A 7,067-nucleotide genomic window follows, 5' to 3' on the forward strand; every position below is an offset into this window, starting at 1 on the left:
ATTTAGAAATAAGAGATTTAACTTTGAACTTGGATTAAATGATTCTGAACAATTAACAATAGAAAAATTTAGTACGTACCAAGCTGAGCTGCAGTCACAGGTAACTAAAATACGGTAACAAAACTCGCACTCTTAATTTGTGCTTGTGCAATCTAAATACTGTAGCCAGCTATGACTGAACTTTGAAATTAAAGCAGTGAAATAAATTGATGCTGGCGTTTGAATTTCAACGACACTCGGGTTCATTTCGGAAAAGGAAGGGACTCTGCTTGGTAATGCAATTGGGACAATGAGCAACAAACGTTCATGCTAAGTTGCTGTAATTATAGTGACGAAAATGGAACAGTTTGAAAAGCTGAGGTCTGCCATACAGTTCTAAAACTTTACGTGCTTCCAGTCTTCCTTGTTGGTTGATTGAAGGTTTGAAGCCGTCGATCGAAGATGTGGCGACAGTCACTCATTGTCGGCTGTCGCTGTTGCAGAAGCTGGATGTTGGCGCGCCTTCTTCTCGACACGGTCACCAGACGAAACGGGCTCTAGATGTGCGCCAGATAATGCTTCCCGTCCGCGACACCATGTCAGAAACTATCATCGCAAGTCGAGCGCAATTACATGCTGCCAAACCCCGAAAGCGCGGCAACTCGCGGGAGCGTCACACAACACACCTGCTCCACTCGCTACTCCAGCCAGACTCCTTCTGCTCAGCCCGCGCTCCACGCGGCAGAGTTAACACTACCAAAGATCCTACACACTTTGATTCTTCACACGACCTATCGACGTAATCGTTCGATAGCAGCTTTCCCTAGGCAAGACCCAGCGTAAAAATACAAATAATATTTACGAAACAAACCAATTATACATCGACATAAATGCATAAATATACAAATAGTAAAACAATTACAATATACAAAGAGACAGAAATGTCATATCTTGAGGTAACAAAGCAAGGAAAGAAAATAATAGCACAATAGATGGAAATAGGAGGATATGCATTTCCGGCGTTACACGTGCCCCACAATGTCTGTGGATGTTCGTGTAACGTAAACAGACTCAGAAAATGTCCCAAAAAAAAAAAAAAACAGCGGAAATGCATATGCTCAAAACATCAAAAAAATTTAGCATTCGTCTAATTCCAGAATGAGATTTTCACTCTGCAGCGGAGTGTGCGCTGATATGAAACTTCCTGGCAGATTAAAACTGTGTGCCCGACCGAGACTCGAACTCGGGACCTTTGCCTTTCGCGGGCAAGTGCTCTACCAACTGAGCTACCGAAGCACGACTCACGCCCGGTACTCACAGCTTTACTTCTGCCAGTACCTCGTCTCCTACCTTCCAAACTTTACAGAAGCTCTCCTGCGAACCTTGCAGAACTAGCCCTCCTGAAAGAAAGGATATTGCGGAGACATGGCTTAGCCACAGCCTGGAGGATGTTTCCAGAATGAGATTTTCACTCTGCAGCGGAGTGTGCGCTGATATGAAACTTCCTGGCAGATTAAAACTGTGTGCCCGACCGAGACTCGAACTCGGGACCTTTGCCTTTCGCGGGCAAGTGCTCTATCAACTGAGCTACCGAAGCACGACTCACGCCCGGTACTCACAGCTTTACTTCTGCCAGTACCTCGTCTCCTACCTTCCAAACTTTACAGAAGCTCTCCTGCGAACCTTGCAGAACTAGCACTCCTGAAAGAAAGGATATTGCGGAGACATGGCTTAGCCACAGCCTGGGGGATGTTTCCAGAATGAGATTTTCACTCTGCAGCGGAGTGTGCGCTGATATGAAACTTCCTGGCAGATTAAAACTGTGTGCCCGACCGAGACTCGAACTCGGGACCTTTGCCTTTCGCGGGCAAGTGCTCTACCAACTGAGCTACCGAAGCACGACACACGCCCGGTACTCACAGCTTTACTTCTGCCAGTACCTCGTCTCCTACATTCCAAACTTTACAGAAGCTCTCCTGCGAACCTTGCAGAACTAGCACTCCTGAAAGAAAGGATATTGCGGAGACATGGCTTAGCCACAGCCTGGGGGATGTTTCCAGAATGAGATTTTCACTCTGCAGCGGAGTGTGCGCTGATATGAAACTTCATGGCAGTTTAAGATAAAGTTTCATATCAGCGCACACTCCGCTGCAGAGTGAAAATCTCATTCTGGAAACATCCCCCAGGCTGTGGCTAAGCCATGTCTCCGCAATATCCTTTCTTTCAGGAGTGCTAGTTCTGCAAGGTTCGCTGGAGAGCTTCTGTAAAGTTTGGAAGGTAGGAGACGAGGTACTGGCAGAAGTAAAGCTGTGAGTACCGGGCGTGAGTCGTGCTTCGGTAGCTCAGTTGGTAGAGCACTTGCCCGCGAAAGGCAAAGGTCCCGAGTTCGAGTCTTGGTCGGGCTCACAGTTTTAATCTGCCAGGAAGTTTCATATCAGCGCACACTCCGCTGCAGAGTGAAAATCTCATTCTGGAAACATCCCCCAGGCTGTGGCTAAGCCATGTCTCCGCAATATCCTTTCTTTCAGGAGTGCTAGTTCTGCAAGGTTTGCAGGAGAGCTTCTGTAAAGTTTGGAAGGTAGGAGACGAGGTACTGGCAGAAGTAAAGCTGTGAGTACCGGGCGTGAGTCGTGCTTCGGTAGCTCAGTTGGTAGAGCACTTGCCCGCGAAAGGCAAAGGTCCCGAGTTCGAGTCTCGGTCGGGCACACAGTTTTAATCTGCCAGGAAGTTTCATATCAGCGCACACTCCGCTGCAGAGTGAAAATCTCATTCTGGAAACATCACCCAGGCTGTGGCTAAGCCATGTCTCCGCAATATCCTTTCTTTCAGGAGTGCTAGTTCTGCAAGGTTCGCAGGAGAGCTTCTGTAAAGTTTGGAAGGTAGGAGACGAGGTACTGGCAGAAGTAAAGCTGTGAGTACCGGGCGTGAGTCGTGCTTCGGTAGCTCAGTTGGTAGAGCACTTGCCCGCGAAAGGCAAAGGTCCAGAGTTCGAGTCTCGGTCGGGCACACAGTTTTAATCTGCCAGAAAGTTTCATATCAGCGCACACTCCGCTGCAGAGTGAAAATCTCATTCTGGAAACATCCCCCAGGCTGTGGCTAAGCCATGTCTCCGCAATATCCTTTCTTTCAGGAGTGCTAGTTCTGCAAGGTTCGCAGGAGAGCTTCTGTAAAGTTTGGAAGGTAGGAGACGAGGTACTGGCAGAAGTAAAGCTGTGAGTACCGGGCGTGAGTCGTGCTTCGGTAGCTCAGTTGGTAGAGCACTTGCCCGCGAAAGGCAAAGGTCCCGAGTTCGAGTCTCGGTCGGGCACACAGTTTTAATCTGCCAGGAAGTTTCATATCAGCGCACACTCCGCTGCAGAGTGAAAATCTCATTCTGGAAACATCCCCCAGGCTGTGGCTAAGCCATGTCTCCGCAATATCCTTTCTTTCAGGAGTGCTAGTTCTGCAAGGTTCGCAGGAGAGCTTCTGTAAAGTTTGGAAGGTAGGAGACGAGGTACTGGCAGAAATAAAGCTGTGAGTACCGGGCGTGAGTCGTGCTTCGGTAGCTCAGTTGGTAGAGCACTTGCCCGCGAAAGGCAAAGGTCCCGAGTTAGAGTCTCGGTCGGGCACACAGTTTTAATCTGCCAGGAAGTTTCATATCAGCGCACACTCCGCTGCAGAGTGAAAATCTCATTCTGGAAACATCCCCCAGGCTGTGGCTAAGCCATGTCTCCGCAATATCCTTTCTTTCAGGAGTGCTAGTTCTACAAGGTTCGCGGGAGAGCTTCTGTAAAGTTTGGAAGGTAGGAGACGAGGTACTGGCAGAAGTAAAGCTGTGAGTACCGGGCGTGAGTCGTGCTTCGGTAGCTCAGTTGGTAGAGCACTTGCCCGCGAAAGGCAAAGGTCCCGAGTTCGAGTCTCGGTCGGGCACACAGTTTTAATCTGCCAGGAAGTTTCATATCAGCGCACACTCCGCTGCAGAGTGAAAATCTCATTCTGGAAACATCCCCCAGGCTGTGGCTAAGCCATGTCTCCGCAATATCCTTTCTTTCAGGAGTGCTAGTTCTGCAAGGTTCGCAGGAGAGCTTCTGTAAAGTTTGGAAGGTAGGAGACGAGGTACTGGCAGAAGTAAAGCTGTGAGTACCGGGCGTGAGTCGTGCTTCGGTAGCTCAGTTGGTAGAGCACTTGCCCGCGAAAGGCAAAGGTCCCGAGTTCGAGTCTCGGTCGGGCACACAGTTTTAATCTGCCAGGAAGTTTCATATCAGCGCACACTCCACTGCAGAGTGAAAATCTCATTCTGGAAACATCCCCCAGGCTGTGGCTAAGCCATGTCTCCACAATATCCTTTCTTTCAGGAGTGCTAGTTCTGCAAGGTTTGCAGGAGAGCTTCTGTAAAGTTTGGAAGGTAGGAGACGAGGTACTGGCAGAAGTAAAGCTGTGAGTACCGGGCGTGAGTCGTGCTTCTGTAGCTCAGTTGGTAGAGCACTTGCCTGCGAAAGGCAAAGGTCCCGAGTTCGAGTCTCGGTCGGGCACACAGTTTTAATCTGCCAGGAAGTTTCATATCAGCGCACACTCCGCTGCAGAGTGAAAATCTCATTCTGGAAACATCCCCCAGGCTGTGGCTAAGCCATGTCTCCGCAATATCCTTTCTTTCAGGAGGGCTAGTTCTGCAAGGTTCGCTGGAGAGCTTCTGTAAAGTTTGGAAGGTAGGAGACGAGGTACTGGCAGAAGTAAAGCTGTGAGTACCGGGCGTGAGTCGTGCTTCGGTAGCTCAGTTGGTAGAGCACTTGCCCGCGAAAGGCAAAGGTCCCGAGTTCAAGTCTCGGTCGGGCACACAGTTTTAATCTGCCAGGAAGTTTCATATCAGCGCACACTCCGCTGCAGAGTGAAAATCTCATTCTGGAAACATCCTCCAGGCTGTGGCTAAGCCATGTCTCCGCGATATCCTTTCTTTCAGGAGGGCTAGTTCTGCAAGGTTCGCAGGAGAGCTTCTGTAAAGTTTGGAAGGTAGGAGACGAGGTACTGGCAGAAGTAAAGCTGTGAGTACCGGGCGTGAGTCGTGCTTCGGTAGCTCAGTTGGTAGAGCACTTGCCCGCGAAAGGCAAAGGTCCCGAGTTCGAGTCTCGGTCGGGCACACAGTTTTAATCTGCCAGGAAGTTTCATATCAGCGCACACTCCGCTGCAGAGTGAAAATCTCATTCTGGAAACATCACCCAGGCTGTGGCTAAGCCATGTCTCCGCAATATCCTTTCTTTCAGGAGTGCTAGTTCTGCAAGGTTCGCAGGAGAGCTTCTGTAAAGTTTGGAAGGTAGGAGACGAGGTACTGGCAGAAGTAAAGCTGTGAGTACCGGGTGTGAGTCGTGCTTCGGTAGCTCAGTTGGTAGAGCACTTGCCCGCGAAAGGCAAAGGTCCCGAGTTCGAGTCTCGGTCGGGCACACAGTTTTAATCTGCCAGGAAGTTTCATATCAGTGCACACTCCGCTGCAGAGTGAAAATCTCATTCTGGAAACATCCCCCAGGCTGTGGCTAAGCCATGTCTCCGCAATATCCTTTCTTTCAGGAGTGCTAGTTCTGCAAGGTTCGCAGGAGAGCTTCTGTAAATTTTGGAAGGTAGGAGACGAGGTACTGGCAGAAGTAAATTTGTGAGTACCGGGCGTGAGTCGTGCTTCGGTAGCTCAGTTGGTAGAGCACTTGCCTGCGAAAGGCAAAGGTCCCGAGTTCGAGTCTCGGTCGGGCACACAGTTTTAATCTGCCAGGAAGTTTCATATCAGCGCACACTCCGCTGCAGAGTGAAAATCTCATTCTGGAAACATCCCCCAGGCTGTGGCTAAGCCATGTCTCCGCAATATCCTTTCTTTCAGGAGTGCTAGTTCTGCAAGGTTCGCAGGAGAGCTTCTGTAAAGTTTGGAAGGTAGGAGACGAGGTACTGGCAGAAGTAAAGCTGTGAGTACCGGGCGTGAGTCGTGCTTCGGTAGCTCAGTTGGTAGAGCACTTGCCCGCGAAAGGCAAAGGTCCCGAGTTCGAGTCTCGGTCGGGCACACAGTTTTAATCTGCCAGGAAGTTTCATATCAGCGCACACTCCGCTGCAGAGTGAAAATCTCATTCTGGAAACATCCCCCAGGCTGTGGCTAAGCCATGTCTCCGCAATATCCTTTCTTTCAGGAGTGCTAGTTCTGCAAGGTTCGCAGGAGAGCTTCTGTAAAGTTTGGAAGGTAGGAGACGAGGTACTGGCAGAAGTAAAGCTGTGAGTACCGGGCGTGAGTCGTGCTTCGGTAGCTCAGTTGGTAGAGCACTTGCCCGCAAAAGGCAAAGGTCCCGAGTTCGAGTCTCGGTCGGGCACACAGTTTTAATCTGCCAGAAAGTTTCATATCAGCGCACACTCCGCTGCAGAGTGAAAATCTCATTCTGGAAACATCCCCCAGGCTGTGGCTAAGCCATGTCTCCGCAATATCCTTTCTTTCAGGAGTGCTAGTTCTGCAAGGTTCGCAGGAGAGCTTCTGTAAAGTTTGGATGATAGGATACGAGGTACTGGCAGAAGTAAAGCTGTGAGTACCGTGTGTGAGTCGTGCTTCGGTAGCTCAGTTGGTAGAGCACTTGCCCGCGAAAGGCAAAGGTCCCGAGTTCGAGTCTCGGTCGGGCACACAGTTTTAATCTGCCAGGAAGTTTCATATCAGCGCACACTCCGCTGCAGAGTGAAAATCTCATTCTGGAAACATCCCCCAGGCTGTGGCTAAGCCATGTCTCCGCAATATCCTTTCTTTCAGGAGTGCTAGTTCTGCAAGGTTCGCAGGAGAGCTTCTGTAAAGTTTGGAAGGTAGGAGACGAGGTACTGGCAGAAGTAAAGCTGTCGGTACCGGGCGTGAGTCGTGCTTCGGTAGCTCAGTTGGTAGAGCACTTGCCCGCGAAAGGCAAAGGTCCCGAGTTCGAGTCTCGGTCGGGCACACAGTTTTAATCTGCCAGGAAGTTTCATTCGTCTAATTAACCATAAACCAATTTTTAGACAATAATAATTGAGTGGAGACACTCCTAATCTTATTCCACTCTGTCATCTTGCACAGAATAAAACAGGTTGACAACATATCAAAATTCATAGAAAACAGAAAATGGTTT

The 7,067-nt window shown here is 49.6% G+C and overlaps 1 non-coding gene across 1 annotated transcript; it reads left to right on the top strand.

The window, feature by feature from the left end:
* The first annotated feature begins 6,222 nt into the window (after positions 1–6,222).
* On the top strand, positions 6,223–6,297 carry Trnal-caa (transfer RNA leucine (anticodon CAA)). The gene has a single exon. It is a non-coding gene; the product is annotated as a tRNA-Leu (tRNA).
* Positions 6,298–7,067: the final 770 nt, after the last annotated feature.

Source organism: Schistocerca cancellata, chromosome 6 (assembly GCF_023864275.1).
Source record: "Schistocerca cancellata isolate TAMUIC-IGC-003103 chromosome 6, iqSchCanc2.1, whole genome shotgun sequence".
NCBI lineage: Eukaryota > Metazoa > Arthropoda > Insecta > Orthoptera > Acrididae > Schistocerca > Schistocerca cancellata.